Genomic DNA, 19,582 nt, shown 5'->3' on the forward strand with positions numbered 1-19,582 from the left:
ATCTCATCTGGACCCAAATTAAATGTTCTCATCTGTACTGAGAAGGAGGGGATAAAAAGGTAAGCAGAAGGAGAGAGAGCCAAAACATGCTCAAATACACTGAAACTCTTTACCAAAGAGCATGAATTTTAAAATCTCTTTTAGAAGTTTGGTATGCAACATTTGGCCATTAACAAAACCAGAACATGGCTCTATCATAACATGCTGGTTGACGGCAAGGCACATCACCATGGCAATGCTGCATATTGCATAATTCAAAGGCCTCTCACAGACCCAAATAATTATGATGTACTTGTATTGCTTTATGATGTTAAGGACCTAAATTAGTACAGAAAAATAAATGCTTGTCTAGAGCTTGGTGAATTTTTTCCAAGTCTATTTAATTTTCAGGGCCATGTTGGGATCTTCTCGCTGGAATTTTTCTCACTTATACATGGTTCCATCCTGAACCTGGAGTAAAAAGGAAAAACTCATAGAGTCTATGAGAACGGGGCAAGGAAAGCTAGTCAGACATTTACATTTAAGTCAAGTCTGACAACTGAAAAATAACAGGGATTTATCGGGTGTAGCCTTCTGCTTCTCTTCACCACAGACACTGCTCTGACAGTGCAAAAATCTCACTAAGTTTATTGAGAAAATATTACTTAAGCTCCAGCTCTCAAAATGGATTCGGTCCTTGTATGGAAAAGCTGTGGTGAGTCCAGGCTGACGCCTGATAATGCTAAGAGTATCGACCTCTACACACTGAGATCAGCGATGAAATGGTTTAAAGCCCACCTGCCCCTCAAAGTTGCTCATGCCTTTGTCCAGCCATACTTACCCAGGCCCCCCAAACCTAGAGTGTTCTCTCTCTGCTCAGTGCCTTTCCACAGGCCCTAGGACTTGGAAGTCCTTTCCCCGCCTTGTTCTTTGGTTCAGGACTGCTCATGCTCCAAAATACAGCCCCCAAGAGGGGTCAGGCTCCCACCAAGCCCCCACTACCCGCATATGCTGTTGGAACACTCTCTCTACAACAGTGCAACAATTGATCTTTGTGTCTCTTTCTTCTTCGAAACAGGAGTCCTCTGCAGGCAGGGATGTAACAATCTTTTTTGTGATGGAGTATATGCAACTTTTATAATTAAAAAATAATATCATATGGATAGTCCATGTAGAAGGAAAAGGAAGAAAAGGAAGATCAGCAAAGAAACGTAAATTTAAACCAAAATACTGCACATGAAGGAAAGGAAAAAGGAAGTTATATTTTCATTGGTAAAACTCTAATATCATAAATTCAGGCAGCAATGTTAACTTACTGATTTATCCCAAATTCCCCTCTTTCTTATTCCAAATTAGCAAAAAATAGGCTCAAATTTCACCCACAGGCTTCTCTTTCTTGATCCTTAAAATTAAAGTAGCTATATTATGTCAGTACAGTGCCAAGATTTGAAATTAAATAGGTCCCCAATGCAAAAGAAAAAGTTCTTTTAAACAACATGAACTTGTCTGCAATTAGCACATTATAGCTTCCACCTAAGCACCATGCTATATGAAAATACACTCCTGGAGCTGCTGCTGTTTCAAAGACCTTAAGTTGTGCACTTTCTGAAGTTGTTTTGGAGGAGAACATTTGGCAGAACACACACAATTAATTTTTTAAGTGTTACCTCTCTGCTTTTCCATTTCATACCTGACTTTAGTTGATAAAAAGAGGAGCAGCCTTTTGATTACACTGGAGAGAAGGGGAAAAACAGTCTCCGTAATAAAAGAGGTACCTGCCAATTAGTTAGATTGTTCTCCAGTTTTCAATTAAAGGCAGCCTAATGGATGTAGGGGGACCTGTTTTATTTTCCCTGACAGAGCCCTTATTTTTAAACTCTTAGCTTCATTTTCCAAAATTGCTGGCTTTAGACAGAAGAAACATATATCTTGAGTGAAAAGCTGTACTGTTCTTCTTCTATTTCCTGTATCAAAATTACATTCTTCTCCTCAGTGGCTACTTCCCATCTGGCCCACAAAGCTTTCTGCTGCCCAGGATGGGCTTGTTAACGGATGGTGGTCCCTGATGCTATAACCCTTCCAAAAGATGGGGTGTCAGACCCTGCCCCCAGGCCAGGAAGCCTCATCTAAGAGCTTTGGGGGTGTTTCAGCCTAATTTTGCTTTCCTCAGGTGATCATTCCATGGAACGTCATTTACCTTTCTCATTTTCTCCAGTAGGACAAAAGAGATAGCTTAGGAGGGAGTGTTTATTTTGAACTCATCCAAAAGCACTTCAGTCTCTCCTAAGCATCTGCCTGTGGATGAAATTTGGGAATTATTTTCCTTAGATGAAACAGGACTGAACATTTCCTTGGACATGGCTGGTCTTCTTCCTTGGAACACACACGTATTCAAGATTGATATTTTTATTCAGAGTTTTCTCAAATGAATAATTAGGAGATGTTCACAGGCAGGTGCAGGAAAAAGAGCCGGGCCCCCATAAATCATGATTAAACTACATTTAACCACCAAAGATCTGAACCACCTATTGTTAACAGCTTAGCAGTTTTGTTTCTGTGGGATAGCACAGTCCCCAGACTTTGGGGAATTGTGGGGCCAGCTCCCCATACTGTCAACAGTAGTTATAGCAGCTGAATAAATCCCTCCAGATTGGACCAACCACTCCCTCCAGGCTGGAAAATAAGCCATGAATCACATTATCCTGGTAACTTGAGATTTAACATATCTATAGAGGGAAGATATAAAGCTTCATATATTAATTCATATTTGTTTTCAACATCACCTTAAGTTTACTTGGTTCAAACCAAAGATGGCTACAAGAGGCACATTAGAACAGAGCATGATGCCTTAGTGAGCATTAGAATAGACCTCATGAAAGCACCAGGCAGTGACACAAAAGTAACGCTTTCATCCTGCCAAGAAAACAGAAAGGGGTTTTAGGAGCCCCTCAGAAGGAGATTCTGAATTAATCTGTAATTTCAGGTTTCCAAATGGCTTTTATGAGCCTGCTTACTCAAAGTATTTCAGAACATCATCTCTTTTAATTTTTAATTTTTATCCATGCAAAGCTCCAAAAATATACTGATCTGAATCATTGCCTCTCATCTTGTTATCTTAATGGGAGAAGGATAGAGTATCATGCCGGCCATTCCGCATTAGGTGTCCTCATTTACAGATTGAAAAAAAAAAAGTGCCGGACATAAATTATTTAAAATCTATTGTATCAGTGTGTGTTCTGTAAGCATTCACTACCGGCAAAGCAGACAGATTATTTTTCACTTTTAATTGTGTTGATACCTTATCTGCTTTGTTGAAAGCAGAGAATGGTAGGTGAAACCACATCGCACGTTGAGGAACAGAGAAGCAATGGGGTCTATTATTTAAAGCCAAAGTAACCCATTTAGTGGACATAACTTTAACACACTTCCATGGAAGCGAAAACCTGGAGTTGCTATTTACGTCTGTAATGTGTGTCTATTACTGTGTCAAACGCGACTGAGGGTAGCACAGGGCCAGGCTCCTTAAGGAAGCTGTTAGCTGACTGCATCAGGGACACCGGACACCTCACATCACCATCCCAGCACAAAGGGAGACAATGTTTGTGACTGAGCAGGGGAACTAGTCCAGCATCCCTCCTCTCTCTCCTCTCCAAGTCTCAGGTGTGTTGTAAAGCAATGTAAATCAGAGGTCATCATAGGTATACTTGACCTAATCCAAACCTTGTCCTAATCTAAGAAAAATATTTAGACTAAGAAAAATACACTTAGATAATAAAATTAATAATCTGTGACTGGAACCTGATTGAAATAAAATTATACAGAGGGATACAAGGATTCATTATTAGAAATTCAAAATTTGTCCCTGAAATTTGTCCCATTGTCCCTGAAGACCATCATCAGGAAATGTACATATGTGCTGGATATATCAGAATGTAGTCAAAAAAGTTCTTCACCATTATCTGAATTTAAAAGACCCTTCCAAACTCAGCAACTTAGGAATTCATTTGGGTGAAGTGGCAGATGATGGTAGGGTATATACAGATAATGACTATAGAATTGTTCTGATGTAGTTTATTAAGTTGAAGACCTGTCAGAACTCTAGCTTTCTGTATCCTCGGCACCAAATCCAGCACCTTGCCTGGCATTCAGTAAGTATTTGCTCACATGGATGGGTGGAAGGTTGCATGGGAGAGTGACTTTGTTGGCCAAATATCCTCTGCCAGGGCTGTAGGATGGCTGAAGTAACTTCTACTTCTACCCAAGTAGAAGTCCAAAGGGCTCTAGGCTAGTCTACTCTCTTCCTTTAACTGGCTTTGGACTCTGAGCAAACTGTTGAACCATTTCTGTAGTTCCGTTTCACAAGTCTGAAATGATCTCTACATGCCTTCTAGCACTGATATTTGAGATTTCCACACGTCTTATTAAAGGAACACACACTCAGCATGTCTCCAATATAAGCCTTAGTTCTATACCTTTTGTGACACATGGCTGGTTTGGTAAGATGCAACGAGCTAAAGAAAGCCCAGTCTCCCAAATGTGGGCCCTTTTTGCATTGACTCAAAATCCAGCAAAATACTCAAGTCAATAACCAGACACAAAATGGAAATGCATCATATCTGATATTTGTGAGTTTCATTTCCACACTGTCAAATATAATTCGTGGCAACCCACTTCAGCGAAAGCCCAATGTAAGCCACTGCACTGTTCTTACCCTCCAAACTCCACAACCCCAACCAGTGTGAGCTTCAAATTGAACTCCTGACCTTTCCAGCAATTATCCCCAGAATCTAGACAGCCCCATCATCACCTCAAGCCAACGTGTGAGAGGAGCAGCAGCCAGGAATGCTCTGCCTCTGTTCCCGAAGGGAACCAGAGTGAGAGAGAGGATCCTGCTTTCCTTTCCATCTGCTTTCTCCAATAAAAGGCAAAAAATAAATGGAAATGAAAAGTATACAATTAAAAAAAATTACGTTTAACTTCCTTTTGCTAATGTCTGTAAGATGATTTTTGGCTTGGCAGGAGACTCCAGATGGGCCGTGTAATGAATATAATTTAATACAAAGAACCGGAGTTCACAGAAACACATTTTTCCAAGTCTGAAGGTAGTGGGTTGTCTCACACTGTTTAATGCAAAACACCAGGACAAGTCATTGCATTTATTTGCTGTTGCACATTGGCCTTTAAACCTAATATGAATGGGGCTAGACCTGAAGCCATGAAACCAGAAGCTGTCACTCTCTGAGATGAGGCTGGCACCAGTGCACACTCACCCAAAAGGCCAGAGACCACTAACCACTCAATGTGTTTTTCCTCTGGGGTCTGAGGATTTATATCGCCAATTAAGGCCATAATGAGTGCCCCAAGTTGACCTCCTAGGAGCAAGAATTAATTAAGCACAGTATTTCTTAGTAAAGAATGACATTTTTCCAAACGAGTTATATAAGGTAGCCACATTTTCTGATATTACTGTGCTTCTATGTACAATTCCTAATTGTTAACACAAATAGAATATTCCAGGAACACAGCTTAGTTTATGTTTTTAATTTGACAGTAAAAGAAAATAATTTTTACTTTTATCCTTATTTTGGAGGCAAAGAGAATGTTTTGAGTGTATCGTGTGTGTGAAACACAAAATTATTTACATTAGTAACATAATATCACTTCTTTCAATTATTAATATGACTATAAATGAAGGAAGCTAAGACTCATATTTATAACCTTCCCAGCTTTCAAAAATGAAAAGTCATGTTTTAAACCCAGTTGTTCTCCAGAATTCGTATATTTCCATAAATATTGCAATGGAGGTTAAAAAAATAGGTTAAAGCTTCCATTTTGTAAACTACACCTTAAATAGCCTCATCCAGGGGTTGGCAGATTTCTGTAAAGGGCCAAATAGAAACTCTTTAAGCTGTGGGCCAGAGACTTAGCTGCAAATACTCAACTCTACCATCACAGAATGAAAGCAATCATAGACAATACAGAAATGAATGGATTGGCTGTGTACCAAGAAAACTTTATAAACACTGAAATTGAATTTCATATAATTTTCATATGTTATAATATTAAAAAATTTTTCAAGCATTTAAAATGTAAAAAAAAATATTCTCAGCTCTTGGCCATACAAAAACAGGCAGCAGACCAGGTTTAGCCTATGGGCCATAATTTGACAACCCCTGGCTAAAACATATGTGTATTTTGTAGTAATCAGTGAGGTTGGAGAAAACACGGTCTCTATCTCACTCTCTGACACATGTACACACGTACACATACACCCTAATTACCAACATCATGGTCTCAGAAACTATTGATGTACTACAGAAAAAATGTGGCTTCAAGCATGTCTCTTTTGCTATGAACCAGGACATGAAGAAAACCTCAGCCTTGAAGAAACGTTACGAGGGTGGTAGGAAAAAGAGACCTCTTTCCTCCTCGCCCTTTCTCATAAAGAAAATTCCCACTCTAAATTAGAAATCATGTCTTTCCCTCCTTTAAGGAGTTAACATAGCCAGCACAGATCTGGAAATCCCTACAGCCTACTTGCCAATTAATGTATTTAACTCTAAAGAGCAGGAGTTTTTTAATTTAGCTCATCCATCACTAACGGAACATTTTGGTAGAAAATATTAGGATTTCCAAATAACTTTATAGCTCTGTAAATTGCCAACATACCATCTGCAATTGAATTAACATTTATAACCAAACTGAAATAATAAATAAAGCAAATTATGCTGCAAATATTCGTGAGTGCCCAATATGCACTTGAGAACGATAATTAGCATTTTATAATCACGCTTCATTTTCTTTATACAACTCCCTGTCACATTAATGATAAAATATTTTAAACTGTGCTCTATCAGCAAATGGTAGTACAATCTCTAGATTAGCCATTAACTAACATGGAGAATGAACACCGTTTGTGCTGCTGACATTATACATCCAGAAGTTTTACTCATAATCACATCCTCCAGTCTCCCTTGCTCTTATCTCTGGGTTTTGTTTTGTTTTGTTTTCCTATGCTACCAAAACAAGGCTGAGAAAGCCAGCGCTTCATTTGCACCATCTGAACCTGAAGCTCTATGGGAACTAAAGCCACACACTCTCTTTTTTTGAGTTAAAAAAAAAAAAAAGAAGAAATATGATTTTAAAATTTATGACTTTCTGATCTAGAAAACCAGGGTCTAGAGGTCAAGAAGCTTAAGTCACTCAAATGGAATAACTCTTGTCCTCAAATAATTCCAAAGTTCTCTCTTATTATCATCTGACATCTTCTACCATAGTATGTGTGGTTCTTTTTCTAGGTTCAAATAAATATTAACTCGACTAAATAAACTAGTAAAGACTATATATGCACACATATTTTTTCAACTAAAATTTCTACCAATTAGCAAAATTTCCCCAAGTTTTCCCATTATCTTCCTTGAAAATCAATTCCCTTAAAACAATTGTGTCCCGATGCTTTCTTGAATCATTTCTGCCTCTCGCTCCATCTCTGTTTGCACTTGACATTTTGGGGTTCTACTGCCTGTGTCGCTTGGCTGTAATTCTCACATCTCTTTGTTCCAGGGCTGTTCTGTCCACTAAGTAGCCACTAGCCATATGTAGCTATTGAGCACTTGAAATGTGGCTCATTCAAACTGAGATGTGTTAGAAGTGTGAAAGTTAACATCAAATTTTGAAGACTAACTATGAAATTACTATGTAAAAATATCTCAATAGTTTTATATTAAATGTTGAAATAATTTTTTGGTATTTCTGTACACAATGTACATTAGTAAAATTAACTTCATTTGTTTCTTTTTAAAAATGTGGCAGCTAGAGGGCTAGGCGGGTGGCTCACGCCTGCAATCCCAGCACTTTGGGAGGCCGAGGCGGGCAGATCATGAGGTCAGGAGATCGAGACCATCCTGGCTGACATGGTGAAACCCCGTCTCTACTAAAAATATAAAAAAATAGCTGGGCATGGTGGCACGTGCCTGTAGTCCCAGCTACTCGGGAGGCTGAGGTAGAAGAATCACCTGAACCTGGGAGGCAGAGGTTGCAGTGAGCCGAGATCACGCCACTGCACTCCAGCCTGGGAGACAGAGCAAGACTCCATCTCAAAAAAAAAAAAAAAATGTGGCTGCTAGAAAATTTAAAGTTACGTGGGTAACTTAGATTTGTTGTTAGCATATTTCTGTTGAACAGTGCTGGTCTACTGGGTTCTAAATGCAGTGATGCCTGAAACTTTTTGTTGAGTACATACTCTGCTATTGACCAAAATGATTATTTTTGAAAGGCCAAATCAAGTAAAGCTTTTGATCAAATAAATCCTACATGAGTGTCATCAGGCAACTCCAGAAATTTCAAAGAGCAGTAATCTTTGTCTCAGCCTGAATACAGTCATATTTTTATTGCGACAAAGGTTTGATAAGCCAGACATACCACTTGAATATAGAAGGAAAGTGGAAATGACTGTTTCCATTATGAGCTGCTATGTGCTAAGCATCCCCATATGTCCAGCCAGGTTCTGTAGGTAAAAAAAAAAAAGGGGGGCTGAAAGCAGAGGCTTCTCATTGTAGAAGTAGTCTAGTGGTTGTGGGCTTGGGTCCTGCTGCCAGACACCCTAGGTTCAAGTTCAGCCTCTGCCTGTTATTAACTGTGTGATCTCAGACAAGTTACATAATCTCTCTGTGCCTTACCTTGTCTTTTAAATGGGGATAGTACTACTTTCTATCTTGTGGGATTGTTATGAATATTAAATTTGTTAATAGCCTAAAACAGTACCTGGCAGAGCATAAGTAGTCAAAAAATATCTGCTGTTATTATGATTACTAGTCTTTACTGCCTTTAAAGACAGACAGAAGTGTTCACAAAGCAAATGGAAGTGGTAAAAGGTGCAAAGAAAGCTAAAAACAAAGAGTAAGGTGAGACCAGGAAAGAAGGTAAGTTGGATGTAGGTGAAAAGAAGAGGAAAAATGTCTGCAATGTACCACAGGGACAATATGGTAAAGATGCACAGAAGCACCATCCTGCTAGGACCATTCACACAAACCATGCCTGCCACCAGCTGATAGGCTGATTCAGTGACCATAACAGACAGGTTCTGCATGCTTAACCGAGGGAACAATCTGTTAATTCTAACAGTTTATGGATTTGCCTTTTAGGTTATAAAAGAAAAGCACATTTCTGGACTAGCTTCTGGGCTAGCTTTAAAAATATTCGGCCAGTGTTTTTCATAATTTTTTAAATGCAGAAGAATTCAAAAAACATAATTCTTTTATTTTCATCCATTATTTCTTCCTAGCATTTACGGCAGAGGTTGCAAACTGCTAATCTCCAAACTGAATTGAGCTAACAGACATGTTTATTTTGGCTCAGTGGTGGCCGACACAGTCTTTTAAAAACTTTTAAATACATTGACAACACTTAAAGAGTAGATTTAAAATATGCAAGAGATTGACTTAATGTTCTTTCCTAATATTTCTTGCCTAATCATTGTATGATCTGAGTGTTTTTTAGTAGTGAAATGTCTGGAGAACCAAAAAATACCTTGAAAAAGCCATAATCCTCAAGTAATAGAGGAATTCTCTTGAAATATTGGAAAACCTGGCAGTGCTAGTTCCACATTCCTGTAGGGCAGTGGCTCTAAAATGTGGTTCCTGGGCTAGCACTCAGCATTCCCTGGGAGCTTGTTAGAAATGCACATTTCTAGACCTCCTAAACCTGAAACTCTGGGAATGGGACCAACTAATCGATCCTTTGACAAGCCATCCAGGTGATTCTCATCATCCTAAAGCTTGTACTCCACTGAGGCATGCAGTAGCAAAGAATTAGAAGACAGCTACTATCTTTGCTACACTCCCCACCACCCTCTACTGTACCAAATCAGCCTGCATTATTTACTTACCTGCCCTGCCCTCCCAATAAAGACACCTGATTTCTCAAACCCAATAATAAAAATTAACTCTAATAAGAAAAAGTAAATACAACCTCTCAATGGGCTGGTTTCTGAAGAAAATGATCAGGTATCCTTTCATCTAAACTCAACTAAATGGATTGGACTATACAGTGACTCTCACCTTTAGAATTATATGAAACATCACCAAAATGCATACTTGCAATACTTTCAAGGACTAACGAACCAGATAATGTTAAAGATGGCAGTTAGTTACCTTAGCTACCATTTGAACCTAACCTGGCTCATGACATAGGTAGAAAATCATGTTCCAAAAGGAAAAGGGAAAGAGAAGTAACCGGGAGGTTCACAGACTTGGCCCAGGTGCTACACCCTACCTGGAAAATGTTGCAGCAACAGCATCTACTTATAGAGCTGTTATGAAGATTAAACAAGTTAAAAATATGGGTCTGGAATATAGCAAATTCCAGATACGTGCTCTTGGCACTAAAGAAGCACTGTGTATATACTACATTGTCTATTTCTCAAAATTATTCCAGTGCTTGTATGTTATTACACAAAAGATGAAACTGGATTTCAGTGGTCTGTCCAAATGATGGAGCCAAGATTTGAACCCAGGCTATCTGATTCCCAATCCAATGGAAATTACTGGCTTAGGCTAAGGGGCTGCATACCAGTAATAGGAAAAGCAGAATCACACCCCTCTATAATATTCTGCCTCACCAAAATTGAGTCTGTTGTGAAATATGCAAATCTCTCACTTCCAAACAAATATAACCAAGTTTTTTATTTATTATTATTCAAGGGTAATGGGCATTTTGTGGCTCATTCAAATTCTTTTCCAGCTTCCTCGTTATTGCACTGCTGGTAATGTATGCATGGGAGCAAGAGGAAGGAGGAAGTCATATCAGTCTGTTTCACTTCCATGTGGCTGTTATTCAAAAACATCCAGTAGAAGAGGGGTTGAAAGATGCAGTGGAATTAACGTGACCTGTTGTTTCTGTGATCAGTGATAATCCAGCTTCCTTTATGAGAGATGATAAAGCCTTGGTAGGTGGTAATAAAATGTTTGAACCAAGTATGAGATTTGAAGACTACCAAGTCTTCAACTCTGACTAACCAAGTAACAATTCAGAGCTGTCAAAAACACTTCCATCATTCTCTAGATCTCCTTAAAATCCATGAAATTCAATACTTTCAAAAGTCGTCACATGTACTTATAAGGAGTCGAACAAAATTCAGCACATTCTATTTCATTTTGTGTTTAAATTTTAAATAGGAACAAATTAATAAATAGCTCTTGGGGTTTTAATCTAATTTGAAATGTAAAAAAGAAAAATAAAATTCATGGTCAGAGACAGACATGGACTGCATAATACCATGCACAACAAAGTTGAGATTTTACAAAGCAGCCATTTAAGATAGAGTAAGACACTTTTCATTTCATAATATGGTATTACCATACTGAAACCAATGAACACACCATGATAGATTCACTGAGTAGTTTTTAAGTAAATACCCCTGCATATTATCTCATTGCCCTTCCCTTGACACACTGTACTTCACAAAAATTCATGTCCAAGTTCAAAGGCAAAAAAAGAAGACAGACAACATTTTTTCAACAGCCCAGCCTCAGAAATATGTACAGAATTTATGCCTGTTTCAAGTGCTCTTTCTCCTTTACCAGAGGGTACAATTAAAGGCCCACAGACAACTTCCAAATGCAGGCCAAAGAGAATTTTGGTCAGAGTCAATAGGAGTTCACCACCCTGACCATGCACAGGAATAGCTCTCCCCAAAAGGAATAAATAACTATTTTGGCAGGGAGCACCCTGAAAACACAAGGACTGGAGCAGCTCACATTAGAGCACACATTTGGTAAAAATAAAAAGTTCACTCAGTGGCCTAGAATCAATATGAGAATAGTGATATGATCTGATGCAAGCCAGGAGAAAGGAGGGGGCCTGAACTTCAGACCACTCCCTGAGAGATCAGCTTGCGGTCTGTTTCCATAAAGCTGGCAGAGCCAGGTGTCACATGGGCCTTCTGATTTCTTCTTTTTCTCCCTGTGTCCATAGACGTCATGTCAATACTAAGGGTACCGCATTTTTCTCAGTTACCAGGAAAGCCAGAACGCACTCACAGCAGCTTAAAGGTGGGTGGTAGCCACATGTCCATCTGCCATTTAACTCAGTGAGTGTGTGCCCTGAAGTAGGGCAAGATGAGTGGTGGGAACCCACAGCTCCCTCAGTCTGTCTCAGTTCCCATCTGCTTTTCAGAATGAGCCACTAGTCTTCCTAGGGCACAGAGATGCATATTTTTCCTACAACAGGCTCTTAAGAACAAGCCACCTGCTTCATCTGGCATCTAACTGAAGAAAGAGCCTGTGATTCAAAACTAAACTCAGTTTGCAGCAGCTTGGATTTTCCAAAGATGGCCACAATAATAGCTCCTTCCCAGATGCTCTTTTAAAGTGACTATGGCACTATCCCAATGAAAGGAGAGTTTATGTCCCCTCCTCTTGTATGTGGATGAACCTGTGGCTGCTTTAACCAATAGAATTTGACAGGAGGAACACTATGGGACTTCCAAGGCTAGGAAATAAAAGGCCATGTGGCTTCTACCTTGTCCTCTGCAACCCTAGTTTTTGGACCCCTGAGCCCCCATGCAATAGGTCTCATAACTCTGAGACCGCCATTTTGTAAGGAGGCCCAAGCCACATCAAGAAGCTACTTGTATTGATGCTCCAGTTAGCAGTTCTAGCTGAGGACTTAGCAGGCAACACCAACTACCAGACCTGTAACTGAAGACAACTCCAATACCTACCAGACACTGAGTTACTCCCAGATGTTGACTGTCATCAGCTGGGCCCCAGATAGCAGGAAGCAAAGACAAATCATCCCCACTATGCTTACATAAATTCATGACCCACAATCTGTGAGCCAAATAAAAAAGTTTTACGCCATTAAGATTTGTGATGGTTTGTTATACAGCGATGGTAACTGGGACACGCCTTGGGTGATTTAAGGGTCATTTTAACCATATACAATATTTACCTCATATGCTTATTCTAGAAGTTAAACCCTGAGGGAGAAGGGATTCCACTCTCTGTCTTACTTACATAATATAGCTGTTATAAAAAGTAAGGAGATGTTGCATACGTACAGCCTCAATAAACTGCAGTATGCAAGTACTTGTAGTAATTATAGGATTTATCACTTCAAAATGAACAGAAGGCATCTGTTATTTCACTGTTGTATATGAAAAACAGGGGAAGACCAATATTTGAAACCCAAACCCAGTTCAACTTGAGGCTAAGAAGTAACCTTAATAATTGATAAGTTCAACCATTGCGTAAAGGAAATAGTCACCCTTGGCAGACACCAAAAAGCCATCTCATCAGGTGGCAAACTGAGCCCCAATGTTGTTCTTGAGTCACCTACCCCATGCCCAAGAGCAGTATGGCAATAGGCAGCTAGGAAGAGACAGCAAGACAGATGGGGCGGGCACCTCTGCATACCTCTGAGTGCTCAGATGAGCATTTACTTTCCTAGAAATAAAAATGAGGCTGGGCGCGGTGGCTGACGCCTGTAATCCCAGTACTTTGGGAGGCTGAGGTGGGCGGATCATGAGGTCAGGAGATTGAGACCATCCTGACTAACATGTTGAAATCCCGTCTCTACTAAAAATACAAAAAGCCGGACGCAGTGGCGGGTGCCTGTTGTCCCAGCTACTTGAGAGGCTGAGGCAGGAGAATGGCATGAACCCGGGAGGCGGAGCTTGCAGTGAGCAGAGATAGCGCCACTGCACTCCAGCCTGGGCAAAAGAGCGAGACTTCGTCTCAAAAAAAAAAAAAAAAAAATATGAAATGAATAAAGGATGCCTATTGACATTTTCATTCTTCCTTTCTGATCTGTTAGGACATACTTGGCTAACAATATCCTAAACATCTCCTCCATTTGCCCCACAGCTATTGTCCTGTGATAACTTGGATCTAGTACAAATGTGCTCTAATTCTGTGTTTTCTCCCACCTCTTCTACATACTATTTATTACTGAGTCATTCAACAAACATTTATCGAGTGCCTACATCATGCCAAAATTTGTTGTGGGTGCTGAGGATACAGAAGTGAACAAGACTTACAAAGTTCCTATTCTCATAGCACTTACACACTAGTGGGAGAGAAAAACAGTGACTAAGTAAACTATTCATGAAAGAGTTTCAAATAGTAATCAGTACCACAATGAAAGTTCCACTACAGGAAACTTGCAACCTCAGGATGGCTGCCAGCACTTCTACTCCAGGGAAGACTCAACATGCCACAGTGGAAAAAAACGGTGATTATACAGAATGGGACAGCTGTAGGCCCATGACTGGGTCTCTCACATAAAGACAAGGATAGCAGATGCCCTTTAACTGCTTGGGGAGGTCCCAGAAAGGCAGGGGAAACTATAGAAAGGTAAAATGAAAGATATATTATGATCATATTCAGTTTGGAGAGAGGCAATTTGGGGTGCCACACAATGTTTTGTCCTAAATCTACCCTATAAACTATTCTTAAGAAACTTGTAAAAAGTGTCTGCAGAGAATGGAGTGTAAAAATAGAAGGCACAGCCAAATAAGAGTATCTCTACTCAAAAGGCTTTACATAAACCTCTTATTAAGGGCCCCAAAGAGTTTGATATTGCTGGGGAGGGGACCCTTTATCCAGTGCATATAAATGCAGCTGTGCAAGACAAGTACACTGAGAACCACATGGTTATGGGAAAACAGACAATCATTGTAATTCTTGGAGCAGAAGAAAGGAGTAAACATTGGCAACTGCCCATTCTCCTTCTTCTAGACACACGGTATGTTTGCATTTTCATCTATGCCATTTGGATTAGGCGAGGCCAAGAGAATTGCTTTAGTCAATGAATTGTGAGTGGAAAAGATGTGTGTGAGATTCAGTAGAAAGATACCAGTGCAAGTGGGCAATTCTCCATTGTTCTTCCCCTTAATGCAAGGGCCAGTGATTTTCTAAATGGAGGTGACTCCATCAGTCTTGGTCCTTGAGTGAAGGTAACATGGAGTAGAACTATCTATCCAAAATGGACACATGGTGTGAGTGACAAATAAACAACCACTGTTTTAAGCCATTGTAATTTTGAGTTTGTTCCTGCAGCATAACCTGGCCTTACCATGACTAAAATGGGAAGTTAGGGCCTCAATTGTGAATGGAAGAAAGGATGTTACTGTGAGAGTAACAAATCCACATTCATTTCCAGCAGGAGTAATAGCATTGCAGAGCCAAGGAGACTGATCTCGAAGGCTACTTTAGAACGTTATTGGTCAACGTGGATATGGCAGAGGACTTCCATGAGAGGAGAGGTGACTTGGGTTCCAGCAAGGATTCAGAAACAAAGATTTACCCACATCCATTGACTGTGCTCCCCAGATGGCTTGAAGAAAAAGAAGCAAGTGTCACAAAATATCAAGCCTAAAAATTTATTTAAGTTATTTTTTTCTTTCCTATATAAATTCTGTTTTATATATTCTTACAGGAATGTTAGCTTTATTATTTAAAATAAGTTACTAAAATACTAAATACTTAATAGTAATATACTTCAACATAACTTATCTATAGTGATTTTTTGCAGGGGATCCTCCCCTTTGTTATGTGGATAATAGCTTATCCACCCCGATGTAATACAGGTAAACATTTAGTTTCTTGGAGGTCACTATTACCATCCCTCATCCAATGCTCATATTTCTGATAGTGTATGTAGTGGAGAACAGAAATATTCTTTCTGAGGCCCAGAGCTCATAAGAAATAAGACAGATAAAAATAATCAAATAACAAAGGAATACCTGATGTAGACTTAATAATTCAAAAATACTCTTTTAGGTAACTTAAACCACCAAGTCTGGGACATCAATCCTGTAAACTCTCTAACAGCAAACATCATACACGTGAGCATAGCAAAAGAAGTGCCTTCATTATGAGTTTGGGTTTAAAACCAAATATATTCAGTAAGACCCATTTATGATTTGTAATGTAATTCATAATTTTGCACAGATCCTACCTGCCACAAATACTTATAGAAATAAAATGGTATCTGTATGTGTACTGTGCACAACATGAGACTCAAATTTTTGGTCAACAGGCAAGAATTAGTACCAAACATGCATTTAAGTAGGGCATACTTTCCACCTAATTCTTAAAGCAGAAAATGATAATTTAAGAGCAAAAATACAATTGAATTAGAAATATACATTTAATTTCATTTTAGTGAAATAACCAGAATTAGCAGAATCACTTAATTTCTGATACCCTCTTTCTACATTTTGGTATTGGAATGAAAACTGTCATTCCTTTTATCACAGCTCAACACAACAAACATAATAAAAGATATTCAAGCATCTCAGCATAATGTTTTTGATGAAATCATGAGCATGACAAACTGTAGAGCCAAACAGAATAAATGTCATCAAACAATATCCTAGAGAGTATTGGGACTGTAAACTGGCTTAGGGTCCCAGCCAGCTGAAGGAACACCTAACAGAGCAGGATGACTCTGGAAACTGAAAAATAAAAAAAAAATACCACCCTTTCATGCTATTATTCTGAATTTATTTATGTTAATGAGGAATGATACATATAAATTAGAGCAGCAGCTTTCAAAAGTATTTCTTATTGAAAACATGACCATAATCGCAAAGTTCCCAGATATTGCATAGCTCATGTACAATTTGAGTACAATACAGAGAAGTAAGATCCAAACAAAAATTCTCATTTCCCTGAGGAATAGTCAGATGATCCCTACTGGGTTTGACTAATAAGGATAATTTTCCTGATGTGGGGGACTTTCCAGGGCTGTATGAATGGTGGTGTTGTGTACTTAGAATTGCTGCTATTTTCAGATTCAAAAGCACAGCGGAGAATTAACATTGCTTGGTCATTCTAAGTTTCTCCAAATTTGTTTAACCATGAAAATCCTTTATAAAACCATGGTATTCTCCCCATCGCTGACCTACCTCAGAGTTTCCTACCGCTCATTATTTTAAGGCTCACAGAACCTGAGAAGTACATTTTACACGCTCCAGTTTAGAGGTGCAGCCAACATAAAGGTTTTTCTTTTTTTTTCCTCCCAGACATAGAAAATACCTCCATAGAAGCAGAACTGAGAGGGTCACCAAAGATCCTGCTTTTTTCTTATTGAAATATTTACTTCGCAAATCCACCAATCTCTGTTATAAATGAAACATTACATGAAGTCCTGAGACGGAGGAGAAGCCCACGTGAAAACACAAGGGCGCCTCAGAAACACTTGAGAACAAGTTAAGAAGTGAAATTCACTATATATATGCCTTCTCATACATCTTGACACCAGTGAAAAGGAAGCAGACACCCTGGCAGACAGGCCACCTTGAGTGTACTGACAAGTTTGGTGACAAGCTTTATAAAAACAGTTCTACCTTGAACATTTATAAAGTCTGCATTTTGCTGCTTTTGAAATAAAACAAAACCAACCCCAACAAAAATGCCCCAGGCAATAGTGCTGGCCACAGAACTGGTGCCAGAAATCCAGGCAGGACGCTGCTAGCAAAGGAATGTCATCTTTTCAATATGGAACAAGAAACAAGGCTCTAATGGGGCCGGCCTGCCAGAACCCCAGCTTTTCCCCTTCACCCCAGACAATGCTAGCTTTGTACAGGCAAAGATGCATACAGAGTTTTATTCCCCTCTACTTTTTTTTTTCAGGGATGAGTTCTAGGGTCCATAGAACAAAATTTTCCCTTCTGGTGTTGCTTATCCATATGACACATTTAATCTTCCTTTCTGAGTTGGAAAAATACTCAATAACAACAACAACAGAAAGACATAGCTCCTAAAAGGCACAAGAGAAATTCTAATCCCAAAGAAACTATTACGGTAGGAGATAGTGACAAGAAGACAATGAGAGGGATGTGTGGTTTTCATGACATGAGCATTGTGTTGTGCTGGTATGACTGTTATGCTTAAGGACACATATTTGATACAACAAGAGAACAGAAAACAACTGTTTCATCTGGTGTTCCATGGAGTGATCTGTTTCCAGAGCTACAGCAAGAACTGGCTTTGTAGGTCCTAATGAGAGACATATGTCAGTCTCCAGCAGCGTGCTTTTCAAAGGGATTTTCTGGGGTCATTTTGTCTATGTGTGATCTTTGCCTTGTGTGGTGACACTGGAATCTAACCCCTGATAAAGGTCTACCTCTATTGGGTAAGGCTTTCCCAGTTTCTCAAAACGTCAAAGCTGAATGAACTAGGAATATGGGGATGTTGAGAGTCAGAGGCCTTGAAAAGATAGTTTGATAAGTTTCAGGGAGGCTTATAGAAATGTATTTAAGGAGGTTCCCACAGTAACCATTTCAGTAACAGAATCAGATTATAAATCAAAACCACAGATGGTAGAATCTGCTCTCATAAATTCTTAGTTTCCTCATCTGTGAAATGGAGGGGGAAACAATCGATTCCACCTACTTCTCTAAATATGATGAGGATCAAATAAAAATAATCTATGGTAGAAACTGTTAGCTCTTCACGAAATCCATAATTTCTTTCCATTAAAGTAGGTCTGTACCTGAGCACATGGCTAGACCACATCTCTGAGTTGACTTTGCAATTGGTTTTGGTCACGTGTCCCATTCTAGCCAGTGAGGTATGCCATTCTTGGCCGGGGCTTTTAAGAAGCAGGTGTACTGCCTCCCCCAGGCTCTCTTTCCATTCCAGTAGCTAGAATAAGATGATGCTAAGAACCTAAGAGGATGACAAGCTGCAGCACTGGCAGGAGTCCTAATCGCTGTGTGGAGGAGAGAAGGCTGCCAGTCAAGAGCTGATGTGAGAAAAAAATTCTGTAGCAAACATTGTACCTTGTGGGGTTTACTTTTACTTCGGCTAAGCCTGGCTTAATTTAATTTCATACATGAAAATGCATTAGAAACACTAAGGCTATAGGAATGCAAGATATAAGACAGTTTTATTATTTCCATGGTTTTACACAGGTACACAGGAGAGAGGCAACTGTAGAGAGTGGGAAGACCAAGGGCTCTGAGCCCTGCCCTGACAATGAGAAGGTAGAGGGGGCTGATGACGAAGGAAAACCTTCCCAATTTCATTTCATATCACCTCTTTACAGGCATCCACCCAGGAGAAGGAAATATGGAAAGCTCTCTTAACTTTTCTAGTAAAAGGTGGAGAAACAAAGAGGATAATTGCAATAATAGCAGACCTTTAGTTTGTTATAACAAAAACAGCAAATGAAAGTGTTCTAGATATTTTCAAACAACAAACAAGCAAAGTAAGCATTTACACAAGCATTCCTGAACGTTTAACCATTAAAAAATTTATAAGCCCCTTAAAACCACCAAATTAAATAAACTATTTTTACCACGCCAACTCAAGGGAAAAAAAAAACCACCCAGAGTTGCAGGCTAATTCAGAATTCACCCCCCCAACTTCCTGTTTATTCATACACCAGAAGGAAAAAAAAAAAGACAGATTTTTCTGCCTTTTCAATCCAAAATCAGTTCTCAATTTGTTAGAAGAAGAAAAGAGTTTTCTCCTTCCGTAGGAATTATTACTAGGAAAAGCTAGATTGTCATTTCAGCTGTCTTGAGGTTCCTCGATATGGAGGTAGATTCTCTAAGTTGAGATTTTTCTTAAAGCACTAACAGCCCTCAGTA

The 19,582-nt window shown here is 39.3% G+C and overlaps 1 protein-coding gene across 6 annotated transcripts in view; it reads right to left on the minus strand.

The window, feature by feature from the left end:
* Positions 1-19,582, minus strand: part of RARB (retinoic acid receptor beta) — a 776,321-nt gene that overhangs the window by 106,370 nt on the left and 650,369 nt on the right. The window contains exon 1 of one of the 6 annotated variants that reach the window (XM_058441893.1): positions 821-929. The exons of the other annotated variants lie outside the window; for them this stretch is intronic. The gene's annotated coding sequence lies outside the window, so the exon portion shown is untranslated. Of the gene's footprint in view, positions 1-820; positions 930-19,582 lie in introns of those variants that run through there. 6 annotated transcript variants of the gene reach the window in all.

The sequence above is a fragment of the Hylobates moloch genome, unplaced genomic scaffold (genome assembly GCF_009828535.3).
Source record: "Hylobates moloch isolate HMO894 unplaced genomic scaffold, HMol_V3 SCAFFOLD_8, whole genome shotgun sequence".
In the NCBI taxonomy this organism is placed as follows: Eukaryota; Metazoa; Chordata; class Mammalia; order Primates; family Hylobatidae; genus Hylobates; species Hylobates moloch.